The sequence below is a fragment of the Manis javanica genome, chromosome 10 (genome assembly GCF_040802235.1).
Source record: "Manis javanica isolate MJ-LG chromosome 10, MJ_LKY, whole genome shotgun sequence".
NCBI classification, from domain to species: Eukaryota; Metazoa; Chordata; class Mammalia; order Pholidota; family Manidae; genus Manis; species Manis javanica.
The window spans coordinates 108,531,161-108,545,914 of NC_133165.1; the positions used below are offsets into that span (position 1 = coordinate 108,531,161).

The window sequence follows — 14,754 nt, forward strand, 5'->3', positions numbered from 1 at the left end:
GCTTGTCCCTCACACCTGGAGGAAGAGATAGAATGTCCCTGGATTCAAGGAGCCTCTGCTGACACACACCTACTCCCATCTCCCGTTACGGATTCTGTCACCTACCCCAACTCACATGTAGAAGCTTTAACCCCCAGTACCTCAGAATATGACTGTATTTTGAGCCAGGGCCCTCACAGAGTAATTAAGTTAAGATGAGACCATTAGGGTGAGTCCTAACCCGATCTGACTGGTATCCTTATAAGTGGAGGGAATCTGGACACACAAGGAGACACCAGGCATGTACACGAGGGAAGAGAGTGGCCTTCTACAAGCTAAGAGACCTCAGAGGAAACCCACCCTGCTGGCACCTTGATCTTGGACGTCTAGGCTCAGTTTCTGTTGCTGAAGCCACTGAGCGTGCGGTACTTGGTACACACCCTCACCTGACCATTGTTCTCCCCAGCACCAGACCACCATCTGCCCTGCCACGGACAGCTTATCTGGCGGAAGTCTGTTGTTTCATTCAGTCATTTATCCCCAGCACCTAAACAGTCTCCAGCACACAGCCAGCATTTGCTGCATATTTAATGAACAAATAAACTGAGTGAAAACGGGATTTTAACTCAGCTGCTGCCTCTAGAGCCACCCACCCCCTTTCCCACACCCCGCTGCCTCCTTCTGCTTTACCAGATCCTTTATTCCACGTACCCACGTCTTCCGCCTCCGATAGAAGAGCTGGTAAATAATTAAAAATAGTATAAATTGAAAGATACCTCTAAACTATAATCACCACCAAATAGTACTGTAAACAAGGTGACAGATGAATAAAAAAGATAACAAAGGACCCCCTTAGCCATCAGAGAACACTATAATCTACCAAATGCTGAAATCCCACTGAAACTTTTTTTACCACTAATTTTAAGTCGATATGTAAAAAAAATTAGGTTAGGCTAAGGTTTAGGGTTTGTTTTGGTTTTCTGAATGTGTGTTTTATGGAGGGCATTGAGGACTGTGACAGAAATTCTCCTAGTCAGACCCAAACAGTCTGGTACTGATCCAAACCAGTAGGAGGTGATTTGCGGGCTGGAAAGGGGCTCAAGGAGGTCACCAAAACCTGAAACACAAACAGGGCCATAGAAGTGTCCTAGTGACCACATCTCGAGCCCACCCTGGCCCTCTCATTCCCTTCGTAGGTGCGGTGGGGGATGACAAGTCTTTGGCTCCTTTCGAACAAGAAAGGACTTCTCTCCTGCTCTCTAGGAAGACGGTAGAATTCAGGTCAGGCTCCCTTGAGCCAGGAGCTGGGGTTGGTGGGGACAGGGACAGTGGGAAACTGAAACACGAAAGGAACACTGGTAAGCCATTTATCTGGAATGAATGAAAATACTATATTCCAATTTCTAGACCCAGACCACCCATCTTCTCCCACCCCACCCAGCCCAGTCCAAATGACTCCCTTACTACTGTAAACATCTTACAGCTCAAAAGCAGCAGCAAGGATTCTGAAACTTCCTCTTTACAACAAAACTAAGCTGTTGCAACTTGTTACTATAATTCACTACCCTCTCCAGGAGGCCCTGCCACAACAGAGCCCAAGTGGCCATAGCTTTTCTGAGACTACCCCATCCCCTGCCTCCCCCTGCCACCTACCAGTGGTCACTGGGAGGCCTCTCAGAAGGGCTGGGGGCAGGGGGGTCATTGTCTGACTATTGACTGGCCCCTCACTTCCCTGGCCTTACTGCATGAACCACCCTGGAGGAGGGAAGGGTTTGGAGATCTTCCACCAATGAGCCTAGAAAGATCTCCCAGGGCCATGTTTCTCAGTTTTCTTGCTACTACAGACTAAGCGGTTTTACCTATTTTCTATGAACTCAAACAGGGCATCTGAGCTGCCATCTTCTCCTGGGCTCACCTCTACCAAAACCCACAACACCAAAGTAGAGTGATTTTTCCCTGGGTCTGGACCATGAACCCCTTGAGGGCAGGGCCTGTGACATCTCATTCACCCACATCCTAACCACCTAGCAGTTTCTGAACTAGAACCAATGTTCAGGATATATTTGCTGAATGAATGAATTTCTAAAAAGTCAAGAAAACCTATGGAAATTTCTAGCAATATAAATAATGGTTCTCCCCCTCAAGTGGACCATAACATTGCCTTTAAATAATAATTGTGGAGACTGTTGCAATACTGGAAACTTTATATTACAGTATTAAGCCAGAACACACAACTGTATCTGTTTTGCTTACAATTGTATACAATACGGTTACATGCACAGGAAACCCGGAATGCAAAGTGAATGGAGTAAGGGGCAGATTCCCTTCTTCCTGGTTTTGTAATTATATTGTTTGTGCTATAAACAATGCCCCTTCCCCCCTTCCCTTTCTTTTAATTTAGAAGAGGAACTGATTCCAGTAACATGTCTCTCTCAACATTCCATGAAAAATCTCATCCCAAGTCCTTCAGCTGGGATCAGCATGCTGACCACATAACCAGAGAGCATAGGCAGAATTCGCAGCAGCCACCCAGAGGCTCAGGACCTGGGAGTAGAATCTCACACTCTCACATTTCCCAAGAAACGCACAAGGAAGCAGACTTTAATGGACCATTGGGCTCTGTAAAGGCCTGGGGCACTAGCTTCCTAAGAGGACAGGATATCTCTTACCAGCCCTGCTGACTCACAGGGCCTTGGCCACCTGAATCACCCCCGAACAAAGCTCCGCCGGAGTCTGAGCAACCTAACAAGGTCCCAGCCCTGCTGCTCCACATCCCTACCTTGAAGTCAACTCAGATCCACCTCCCAGAGCCCTCCAGGCCCCCTTCCCAGGTCCCCAGCCCTCTGTATCTGGTGGGATACCATCAGCTCTTAGACAAGGACTCCCCTCCCTTTACCTCCACATTCCCAGCACCCGACCCAGTGCCAATGCACAGAGTAAACTCAGAGGTCGGGTAACTGAATGATGGACAGACGCACGAGTGAAGGAAGGAACGCATGCACGCCTGTAAGTGGGCTGTGGTCAAGAAGAGCCCACTAGTCAAGATGGCGGCCCCTGGCTGCCTGGCTCCCCAGTGAAGACCAGCCAAGGCCTAGCCAACAGCAGGCAGGCATAGCAGTCAGGATTTACATTGTCCAGCCACAGTCTTTTTGCCTGCCTCCTTAGAAAAAACTGCACACATTTGAAAAATGGCTGGCTGAGGTGAAAGGTGAAGTCAGTAGCCAAGGCAACACTATGGAACTGGCAACCCCACACTGAGCAGCCAACTACTGCACTACAGTATGGGAGCCCCATGCTGCTCGGCCCAGCCCTCTGCTCCTTTCATTGATTCTCACCACTAGTGAGGGAGGACTGAAGGACCCGTCCCACCCCTCACTGGAGTAAGGAAACACAAGCCCAGGAGTAAAGGGCATCTATAAGGTCCCACAGGGGTCTAGAGTCAGAGCCCCTGCACTTGAATCCTTGCTCAGCCTCCTTGTCTACACAATGGGGATAATTACCCATCTCATGAGACTAAGGAAAGAATTAAATGAGACAATGCCTGGCAAATGCTCAAAAAAATTTATCACTACTACTACCATTACTAGCAGAGCTGGGACTTCAACCCAAATATCGTGATTCCCAGGCCTGATTTCAGCAGAGCCTCTTCCTTCCTTGCCCACCTTCCCCATCTTCCCTCCTCCTCCAGGCAATTCTAGCCTCCAGGAAGCTGATTCAAGATGCTCAGAAATCCCCCGTCCCTCAGGGTACACAAGCCTGCCTGAAGTCACATCTCTCTCCCAGTGTTCACAAGCCCTACCGGAGGGCAAGGCTCCTGAGGACAGGGATGGGCTTTCTGCCCTGCACCCCTACTGAAGCTCCACCAAGCCCAGCACAGCGCTGGCCACACTGCAGGAGCCCGAGGAGTCTCTGATGACTGACTTGGTGAAGAAATTTGGGGTCAATATCTTCATACCCAATAGTTGGTTCTTAAATACTAGAAGACAGACAAAAACTTTAAAATGGCTCCCTACCACCACGTTCTTAACCCGCGAGTTCCAGACAAGGACCCAGCATCTGACTGCTGTATAATGGAGAAATCACCACAGGGCAATCTGTAGCTTTGGCTGCCTGGGCCTCCACGTCCCAGGCTTCCATGCAAAGGCCCCAGAGAGACCTAGCCTCCACCTGGGCATCAAGGAGTAGGAGGCCACGTGCCAGGCCCCAGGTGAGAGCCCTGCCTCTGACCTCCACGTCCTCTCACTGTGCAGGGGGTCCTAAAATCTCCGATTCCAGACCAGTTAGATCAACTCACCCAAACGGTTCCAAAAGCCTCGTCTTTATGTTTATCAGACAGGAAGCTGCCTCCTCCAGCCCAGTGACTTAATACAAAACACAGGAAGCACACGAACAGCTTTTGAACACAGACGACTCTAAATAAAGGTGCCTCTACAGCTTTGTACCAGCCTTTTTTCCAATGCTTACACCAGCTCAGATCAGCGCTAACAAACTGAACTGTACTGTGTGGTCAGAAAGGATGCAAAGGTTGCGGGTCTAGAAAACCTCAGCATCCAAGCCCAGGAAATCTTCTAGCAGCTTCCTCAGTCATCTCAGTAACACCTTGTCATCAAGGGACAGGTTTGTTCAACATGTTTTAAATTATCAAAACCTGAACATGTATTTCCTACCACCCTAGGACAGATGATGTGGGTGATAAGAAAAAGGAGGAAGGGGAGGAGGAAAAGAACTGGACCACTTCACATATATTTATATGTAAATTTTAAAAAGTCTGAAAAAGCAGGCATCTCTGTTGCAGAGAGGACACCTGAGACTCCAATCAAACAGATGACTTGCTAGAAATCAGGACTAGCTAAAGGAGAGGAAGCCGGTGTGGCTCTGAATGGCCCATCCTGCTGCCTGGCACTACCCCAAGTGCAATACTGATTTTTGAGCTGTGGGAATTTTCAGCCTAAGTGGCTCCGTCCAACTGGAAGAAGTTCAGAGCAATCCATAACTCTTCCCACTCCATTTCTTAACCCGAGTACCCCTACTCCCAAAAGAGAAAAAATTTTAAGGTGTGGAAGAACAGTCTCTTGAGGAACAATTCAAGGAGGTTAAGTATGTGCTGCTGGGCTAAGCAGTGTATAAAAAGGCCAAGAAAGCAATGATAATTTAAAAACACTTTTAAATGAGGCCACATGATTTTGAGAGAAAGATGCGGGGTGGGGTGGGGATAGGGGAGAGTGAGAACAGGGGTCAAAGCTTCCTTCTATCAAATCCCAGGATGAGTTTGGGCAAACCACGTCTCTACTGGGGGTGGAGACGGGGAGGGAGATCAAATTATCCCCAAGGTCCCTTTCGGCTTAGGCAGTCTATAATTCCAAGTAAATCAGTAAGAAGGATTTTCCTGTTGTCGACTTTCTTTTAAGCAGGGCATCATTTAAAATTAGAGTTAAAAAAGAAAAGAAAACCTATGACAAAGGTGCCCCAAATGTAAATGTCCATGGAGGTGAGAGGGGACCCGCCCCTTTTCCCTCTGGCCAGGACTACTGCTAAGGACCGTGAAGACCAAGGTCTCTCAGAGGCACCAGGAAGTCACTGGAGGGTGGGGAAAGATCAGCTACACCTTCAACTTCCCCACAGGCCTTAGCCCAACCTGCCCCAGCAGGAAGCCACACCCTTCAGTGGCAACTTCCGGAAGGCCCAGCAAGCCTCCCTCCAGCCACAGCAGGAGGATTCCTGGCCTGTGGAGCGGCCAACTGGGCCTGAGAGTAAGATAGCCACTGAAGGCACCGCAGTGGGAACCGGAGTCAGGCTCGGGAGGAACTCTCAGGAAGGCCTCACCTTCAGCCAAAGCCCAGCCAAGAGCCTCTTCTGGGCCCCCCTGCTCAGGCCCGCGTGTGCTGTGTCCCATGCTGGGTGCTGAATCACCTCGGGCTTGAGAAACAGCTTGAAAAACTAGTTGGCAGAATGGGGGCCTGAGAGATTCCAAAGGCAGCCTAAGTTACTTTTTAAAGAGGCACGGCATCAGACGCAAGGGGACAGCTCCCCTCCTGCTTCACAAATATTTGGTGCCACTGAAGCACGAAGGACAGGTGGGGATGGGGGGTGGCAGATACAGGCCAACATCCAGCCTTCAAACCATCCACCCATGTGGTGGCAGGCCCATTTTAGAGGCTCATTTTGTATACTCATGTGTGACTCACACCATTCCTCCAGGAGGCCCAGAGGCTCCCTGGCAAGGACACAGACCTGCCCTGAGACCCTGCTGGGGTCTTCCACTAGCTTCACCACAGAAAAGAGCCAACTCAGCAGTGAGCAGGGCTGGCAGCTTCTTCCGTACCCACCATCATCTGAGGCTAAAATGGTCTCCTAGCCCTCCAATTCAAAATACCCTTCTGATCACATTTTTGCAAGAATTTGGGCCTTTCCACTATTATTAATACATAAACCACAGGCCAGATCTCTGAGGGACAACTGTGATGGAGTGGGAAGGGACACACTAGTGGCTGCAATGACCCCAAGTTTAAAAGAGAACCCACAAGAATAAAAGTCTGGTTTAGCCTGTGGTCAGGGAGGGCTTCCCAGGAAAGGACAGCATATGATTTGGAGCCACCCGGGAAAAGGGTATCCTGAAATACTTTCCAGACACATAACTGTGGGCTTCCTTTACTTATCAGCAAAGAAAAAGCAATCATCTAACATCTCCCAGCATATAAGGGAATGGATCAGAGTAGACCTCTGTTGAAGGGTTACTCTGGTGATAATATGGCATCTTGGAAGAGAAAATTGGGCCCAAACTATTTCAACCACAAGAGCAACTCAGTCCATTATGAAGACCCTCCCTCCTCCACTTCTCACAGGAGGCACTCAACATGCAGTCTGGAATCTAGAGCAATGTATTTCAAAGTTGAGACCTACAAGATTGGCCAGCTGTTCACTGATTTTTATAGATAATAAAACTAAGAAATATTTGAACTTTTGACTATGTAAGGGCAATACATATAAAAAGTCATTTGGTGAAAATTAATGCTCACCCACTCTCCTGCTTCCTGGGCCCTCTCTCTCTAGAGGTAACCATTACCAGGGTCTTGGTAACTTGCCATGCACAGAGCCAGGGTAACATACCATGTTTAACCAAAAAGGGAGCACCATATACACTACTTTCCAACCAATTTTTTGCATTTACAACATATCTTGGAGAGCATGCCACATCAGTACATACAGATCGGCCTCATCTCTCTAAGGGCTGCCAGGATTCCCACTGCACAGCTAGCTGTGCCATGATTTATTTGACTCTTTCAATGGAGAGTTTCCTCTTTTTCTATGACAGTGCTGCAATGACTACATCAGCCATTTTTTTCCACATTTGAGTTGACCTGAGGAGTGATTTCCTAGAAATCAATCTTAAGGACTACGCTTTGACAGATATTGCCAAACTACCCTCTAAAACAGAGTTGTTACAACTTACACTCCCATCAATAGGGCATGAGAATGCCAAGAAACTGGGGCATCTTGGAGAAATTTAGTGAATTCTTTGCTTTCCCAGGCACTCTCATGCACTATTGGTGGCCACATAAACTGGTGTGATGTCTTTGTAGGGTGACACAGCAGTTTCTAGCAAAATCAAATGTTCTCCCCCAACCAGAGTCAGAGCTGTAATCCAGGTCTCCAGACACTCAAGTCTACTGCTGGCTATCTCCTAGATTACGGGAAACCACAGTTTAGAACTAAAACCACAGACAGTTTGTGCACCTCCTGCCCGGGCCAGGGCCCTGAAAGGAGGTTACTCAGCACAAGCTCATCACCAAGTGCTTCCAAAAGCATCAGCAGATAAGATGAGCCCCCAAACCACTGACGCTTCATAATCCACAAGCTCACAGCCACATACACACCTTTTTAGAAGCAGAAAGAGTGCTGAGCAGGGGCCAGGAAAACCATCTCCCACTCCTCCCCTGTCCTCTCACCTGACAACCCAGGGAGTTAAGACTGATAGTTTATATATTTTCTTAAAAACTTACATAGCCACTATGTATGAGGCCCTTTACATACCTTTTTTCCTTTCATTCTCACATTTAATCCTGCAGGGTAGATACTATGATTCCCATAATACAAGGGGACACTGAGGCTCAGGGAAGTTATGTGACTTGCCTAAGGTCATGAAGCTAGGTAAGTGGCAGGGTCAGAATGTGAATTCTGCCTAGCTCCAAAGCTCACCACTCTTCCCTACAGCATCTGTAGATGCTGTAGGTCACACAACCACCACTTCCCAGGGGGGAGCCAGGGTTCCAAGCCGTTGTCACCAGAGGATTGAGCCCAGGGGTTCGGCGCACCAAGGGTTAAGGCTGAGAGGCAGTCACTCTCTGGGGCTGCACAAAGGGAAAATGCACTTCCTGCCCCTGCAGGCAGAGATGTTGTATTATGCTCAGCAAATTAGGACGTTTGTTTAATTAAGACGACACACAGATTTTGTTATTCTAAATATTTTTGGAACACGATGCTTGGGAGGAAGCTGTCAAGGCTTGGATTTCTTTTTTTCTTTGCTTTGGGTTTCTCTTTCTCTCCCCTGCCCCAAGAGAAGGGTAAGGCCAGGTTCAGAGGGAAACAACAGCCAAACCCTCTTCTCCTTTTGAAATAAAGATGTCAAGCTGGTAAGGGCTGTCTTAAGTACTTTATTGAAGGATTAGGTAGAAGAGGAAGTGAAGAAAGGACAGCTAGCCTGGTTTCTAGCAATACCTTACCAGGCGACACAATGCTGCATTTTTTTGAGCATGCTTTTCTCCTTTTAAAAAGCTAACAGATCTTTGTTTTGTTTTTTTTGGGAGCAACAACAGGCAAAAGGCAAGCTGTGATTAACACGCATCCTTCATTCTGCAAGAGGGAGTTGTCCCATCTCCAATCCCTTAGGTTAAAAAGTTTAAAAATAAACAGAAAACCAGAGCCCTGACCCTCTCTTTCCTCTACCCTCGTGTGCCCTTCAGACAAGCAGCCCCACAGAATACACCTCTTCGGCTGACCTTCCCCAAACAGAGCCTACCAATCCGGGTGCCTAGCTCTGCCCAGCATCTGGATTGGTCCAAAGCCACTGCCAGGACTTGCTGAATGTGAACAGTACAGAGCTCTTTAGTGTTACCCCGCAGCCATCTGGGGGGCACAGCGGCTCTCAAATTACCTCTTGACACTTTTAATTACCCCTCAATTATCCACTAAATGAGTCTTCACTTTCCAACACCAATTGATTGCCTCAGTTCTCCAAACCTGAAATGTGCTCCTTCCTCAAGGCAGCTTCTCTCCTCGCCTCAGACACAAGCAGCCCCTCTCAGAATTTCTGGAGTCCTTTGTCTAGGGCATGGTGGGGACACACATCATAGGCTGCCTTTGCATTTCAGCCATTTGGCCACTACTTCCCCTCGAGGACTGTAAACATCTCAAGGGCAGGGGCCCTCTCTGGAATCTCCCCAGGATGGGCTGCCTCCTTTCTCCCAACCCCCATGACTCACAGTACTTTTCTGGGGTCTCTGTCATCTTCACCTCACATTAGAGTCATCTACAGATTTGTCTCAGCACTCCCCTAAGTGCCCGAGGGCAGGGGCCAGGTCTTACTCAACCTCACCCCCACCACCACCTGGCAGAGTCCTGGCACAGAGAAACCAGTTAAATATTTGCTCAATTACACATCTGTGTACCTTCCCCTACCCCTAGCAGCCGTGTATATAAATTGACTAATATTAATTGAGTGATTGCCTAAAACAGCCCTTAAAGCCGTCTCCCTCTTTACCAAAAAGGGAATAAACCACCAGGTGAGATTATCAAACTGGGCTCAATCGGTGGACATAGAAATGGCCACAGTGTTGCAGGAAGGAGCTACGGTTCTCTTCCCCTTCAAGTTACTCAACAGTTACTTTGAAATCCTGTTAAACCCAGAAAAGGGAGCAGTGAACCGAGAAGCGGCTAGGCTTCTCCATTACCCAGTGGAGAGAGGCGCCTGGGACTGCCCAGAACCTTTCTCCGTACACCCTCCGAATGCCGCCGCAAACAGCCCTGGCACTCACCCTGTCCCCCACCTCAAGACAGCGGCAGGTTGTCCTGGAGAGTATTCCGTTTCCGTTTGAAACAACTGGGCTCTCTGGAGGGATTAGAACCGGGGTGCAGGCCCGCCGTAGGCGTGGCCCCAGGACAGGAGCGGGTGAGGACCCCTGCACAAGGAAGTAGGAGGAGGGGAGTGTAGAAAACCCCAGATCTGTCCCAAACAGGGGCAATGCAATAGCCCAGGTCTGGTCCTAAAGGAGCAGGATCTAGCTCACAGCTTCTCGCCCGTGCCCAGGGTGGGGCGGCCCCAGGTGCGGTGGAATCAGGTGCGCGCCTGCACCGCGCAGATGGCTGCGGGCAAAAACCAGGCCTTCCACTCCCGGGTAGCAGAAGCGAAGTCACTTCAAGGGGCGTGGGGGAGGGGGTCATTCCCGCCTCCTGGTCGGACCAGCCGGGTCCCCCTTCCCCACTCACCCACCCACACCCTCTTCTCGTCCCCCTCTTCCGCCCGACAGTCCGCAGAGTGAATGAGGAAGTCGGGTGCACTGGGCGGAAACTGAGCCGAGTGCAATGTCTGCGGCAGGATTGACCGATTCTGACTCAGTAGGACGTCCTGACAGCTGCCAAACGGTCCCCGCCTGCCCGTTACCTCAGTTTTGAAAATGCCTGGAAACTTCCAAAGGAGCCGCTGCCCGGGTCTCCCACCTTCCCCTTACCCGTTCGGGTCCAAAGGACAGCGGCTGTCCCGAAGGGGTTAAAAAGTTTGCCCAAGTTAGGCACTTGGCGAGGCGAGGGCGGGGCGCGTGCGCCGGCAGCAGAGGGAGGTTCGAGGCTCCCGAGTGCCCCGCAGTGAAAACGCCAGGCCGGACGGTGGAGGGAACAGAGGGTTTCCGGGGAGCACCCGGCCGCGAGCCTTCCCGTGCTCCCCCAGGCCTCGCTTCCAGCGGCGCCTTCCTGAGCGGCCGCGCAGGGGTCCCGGCGCCCTCCGGGAAGGATGCGGTGCCCCGATGCGGCCCCGCGGCATTTGCGCCCTCCCGCTCCGGTCACCGGTCGCCGGCCGCGCCGAGGCCGAGAACCACACGTCGGCCCTCTCGCCGCAGATGCCGCGCGTCCCGTCGCCGCCACCTCCGCCCTTTTGCCCCGGGCAGGACCGGCCGGTGGGGCTCGCTCACCTGAACCTGGATCTGCCAGGGGGAACAGGCGCTGCTTCTTCTGAGAGGGCTTTGTCAAGCGCTCGGGCGACGGCGGGGAGGGGCGAGCGGGCGAGGCGGGAGCTGCAGCAGGTCAGCCTCGGGGATCCTTCCGTGCCCTGCCCAGGAACCGCGGTGATCTGCGCGCCTCACAGCACCCAGCTCAGCTCTTCGCCTCCTTCCCGACCCGCCCTCCGGCGCCGGCTCCGAGGTGGAGCCTTGAATTTTTACCCCGCCCCCTAGCCGTCTCACCCACTCCAGCCCGCTCACGGCCTTGATAGACAGAAGCCTTGGCCTGTGGAAAATTGGTAGGCGGAGCCTCTGAGTAGAAGGGTGGGGATTCATCCTCCCCATCCGCCCTCACCTCCACCCACTCCACCTTCCGAGCTTCCTAGGCGGGAGCCCCGCCCTCTGGGGCGGGCCCAACGAACAGGACGAGGATTGACTCAGAGAGAGTCCAATCAGAAGGAGGAGGTTCGCAGAGGGCTCTGGCCAGGATTTTGGTGCATTGCCGGGGCTGGGGCGAGGCCAGGCGGGAGCAGACTGGGAAGGGCTAGGGTTCTGATACTCCGCCTCTCGAGCTGTTTTCCCTGTCCCATGTCATCCTACCAGAAGAATAGATATCAAGTACCATATATGGGAAAAATGCTATTTTACATAATTATGATGGCCTGTGGGGGTGGGCATGGACTCAGTCCCGGATCTGTTGTGGGCGCCCTGGGTTCAGTTCCTGACTTTACGATTAGAATAGGCGCACTGCCCTCTTTCAGCCTCCAGACCTTTGTTCAAAAAGGGTTCCCTCCGCCTGAACTGCCTTTCCAAGCCTCTTTACCTCCACGTGATTAATTCGCACACCTCTCAGGTATTTGTTTCAAAAGTTTTCTTGATTTTGTTTTTGTTTTTTAGGTAGGTAAAAGGCACATTTTTTTGGTTACCGCCCATTGCAAGAAAATAAAAACTTTTTTTTAATTTTAAAAAGATTTACGCTTATTTTTAAATCCAATGAAATTTATTTTGGTTAATAAAATTTTTGTAATAGTTGTCCACACACCATTTTCTGCGCTGATCTCAAGGTACCACCTTCATCACCTGTCCAACTCTTAACTATGCTTGGATCTTTTTCTGAGTTGTATCCATTGATCTGTGTGTTCTTGTGCCAGTTCCACAATACTTTAATGATGTTAGCTTTATAGTACATTTTATATCTAAGAGGGCAAACTTCTCATTACTCTTTTCTTTTGAAATGTTCTTGCTACCACAACTAAACTATTTTTCCACATGAACTTCAGATAAAATTTACAATCTGAAAAAACAAAACTGGAAAAAAGATTTTGCAACTCTGTCAAAGAATTGCCAACAATATATAAAGAGCTCCTCTCAGTCAATAAGAAAAACTCCAAATACTTCCAAATAAAAGTGGCCAAAAAAACTACAGACAATTTTTTTAAAAGAACCAAAATTGGCCAATGATTATTTTAACAGTTAGTCACCAGAAATGCAAGCAAAACAACACAGGAAGCCATTTTTCACCTATCAAATTAAAAAAAAAGAAAAAAATTCCCACTGGAGGCCAGGTTTAGATACAAGTGGGAAAGCAAATTGATCAATTCTCTCTGAGAATTCACCATATAAAAAAATTGGAAAAGTGAACAGATACGGGTTAAAAAGTTCTTAGCAACATTGCTTATATTCATTATTAGAAATAAAAGTACAATATGTTATAGGAGATTGAATAAATTTTGATATATCCATATGTTGAAAATTCCCAGAAAGTTATTAAAACTGTATTTAGATTTGTATTTACTGATTTAAAGTATCCTAAGTGAGGAAGAGTGAATTATAGAATGTTATTACAGCAGGATTTCAGTTATTTTTGTGCAATGTTTGTGTCTGATTTTGTGTGTGTGTGTGTCTCAGAGAAGAGAATGAGATTTAAAAGGCATTATATGAAAGTGTAAATAGGGGTTATGTCTTGGTACAAGGATTGTGACTGATTTTCTCTTTTGCTTATCTACATTGTAACCATATATTACTTGTGTGATTTTATCAAAAGTGGAAGAAAATTACTCACTTCGATGTCACCTCTTCTAAAATGTCTTCCCTGCCCCGTCAGGATGTGCTCCCATATTATCTTGCATTGATCTCCCTCAGAGCACTTACACACTAGATTTTAATTGTCCACTTACTGCCTGATTCCTCTGCCAAGGCTAGAAGCTGCCTGAAGCCAGACAGGGGCAGAGCTAACACAACCCCAGTCATAAAATGGTCCTAGTAGGTGCTTGAGCAGTCCTGAGAACATCTATTGCTTTATTTGTAAAATGGATATCATTACTGGGCCTGGTCCAACCCAAGGACTGCTGGGAGGAACACAGGAAACATGGACCTAAAAGTGTTTTCTAAAGTGCTAAGCAGTGTGTACTTACAACAGAGCATTATTGATAATAATCATTTCCATTTTCCTCACACCCCCAGTCTCTCATAGCATCACCGTCTCCGGGAAACTAAAGGTACTAAAGGAGATGGAAGGCCTCTGTTAGCCAACCCCTGATTCTCTCCTTCCTGTCCCCTAGTTTAGGTGCTTCCCTAAGGAAGCCCTCCACTTGCTATCCAGCCTAACCCTCCTCTATCTCCCCAGAACCTGTGCCCTTGATATTTCACCTATTTTGTCTGAGTATTAAAATAGTATTATAGTTGGTATCGAAAATACTAAAAAGTAAGAAAATTAAAGTCACCCATAACCTTACCACCACAGTGTAGCAACTATTAACAAAGCTTGTTATTTCTTCAGATCTTTACACACACACACACACACACACACACACACACACACACACACACATTTAAAACAAAATTCAGAGATCTACATACATATGGTCATCTGATTTATTACAAAGGTGCCACTGAAAATACATGGGGAAATGGTCTTCTTAATAAATGGCACTAGGTCAATTGCATATCCATATGTGAAAACATGAATCTTGGCCCTACCCTCATACCATTGATGGAAATAGTTTAGGATGGATCTGAAACCTAAATATGAAAAGTAAACAATAAAACTTCAAGAAGAAAGCACAGGAGAATATTTTCATGACCTTGAAGTAGGCAAAATTTCTTAAACACGATACAAAAAGTATAAACCATAAGAAAAGATTGTTAAATTGAACTTCATTAAAATTAAGAATTTCTGTTCATCTAAGGACATTTAAGAGAGTGAAAAATCAAACCACAGAATGGGAGGGAAAAACTATTATATATATATAGGACATATATCCAGAATTTATCAAGAACATCTATGTTAAGAAAAAGACAACCCAATTTTTTTTCTTAATGGACAAGAATTTTTTCTTAATAGGCCCTATGTAAGAGAAGATATCCAATTACCCAGTAAGCAAATAAAAAGGTGCTAAACATGAGTTCAATTACCAATGGCCAATAATGTAATCAATCCCACCTATGTAATGAAGCCTCCATAAAAGCCCAAAAGAACGGGGTTCAGAGAAAAAAAAAAAAAAGATGCTAAACATCATTAGTTATGACAGAATGCAAGTTAGAACCACAATGAGATATCTCTATCCCC

General features: G+C 47.9%; 1 protein-coding gene across 2 annotated transcripts in view; it reads right to left on the minus strand.

The window, feature by feature from the left end:
* MYH9 (myosin heavy chain 9) overlaps positions 1 to 11,401 on the minus strand; it is an 87,403-nt gene extending 76,002 nt beyond the window's left edge. The window contains exons 1-2 of one of the 2 annotated variants that reach the window (XM_037007043.2): positions 11,160 to 11,401; positions 10,011 to 10,154 (exon numbers count right to left, since the gene is read on the minus strand). The gene's annotated coding sequence lies outside the window, so the exon portion shown is untranslated. The remainder of the gene's footprint in view (positions 1 to 10,010; positions 10,155 to 11,159) is intronic. The other variant, XM_017661313.3, reaches the window with a different exon arrangement.
* Between the last annotated feature and the right edge of the window lie 3,353 nt (positions 11,402 to 14,754).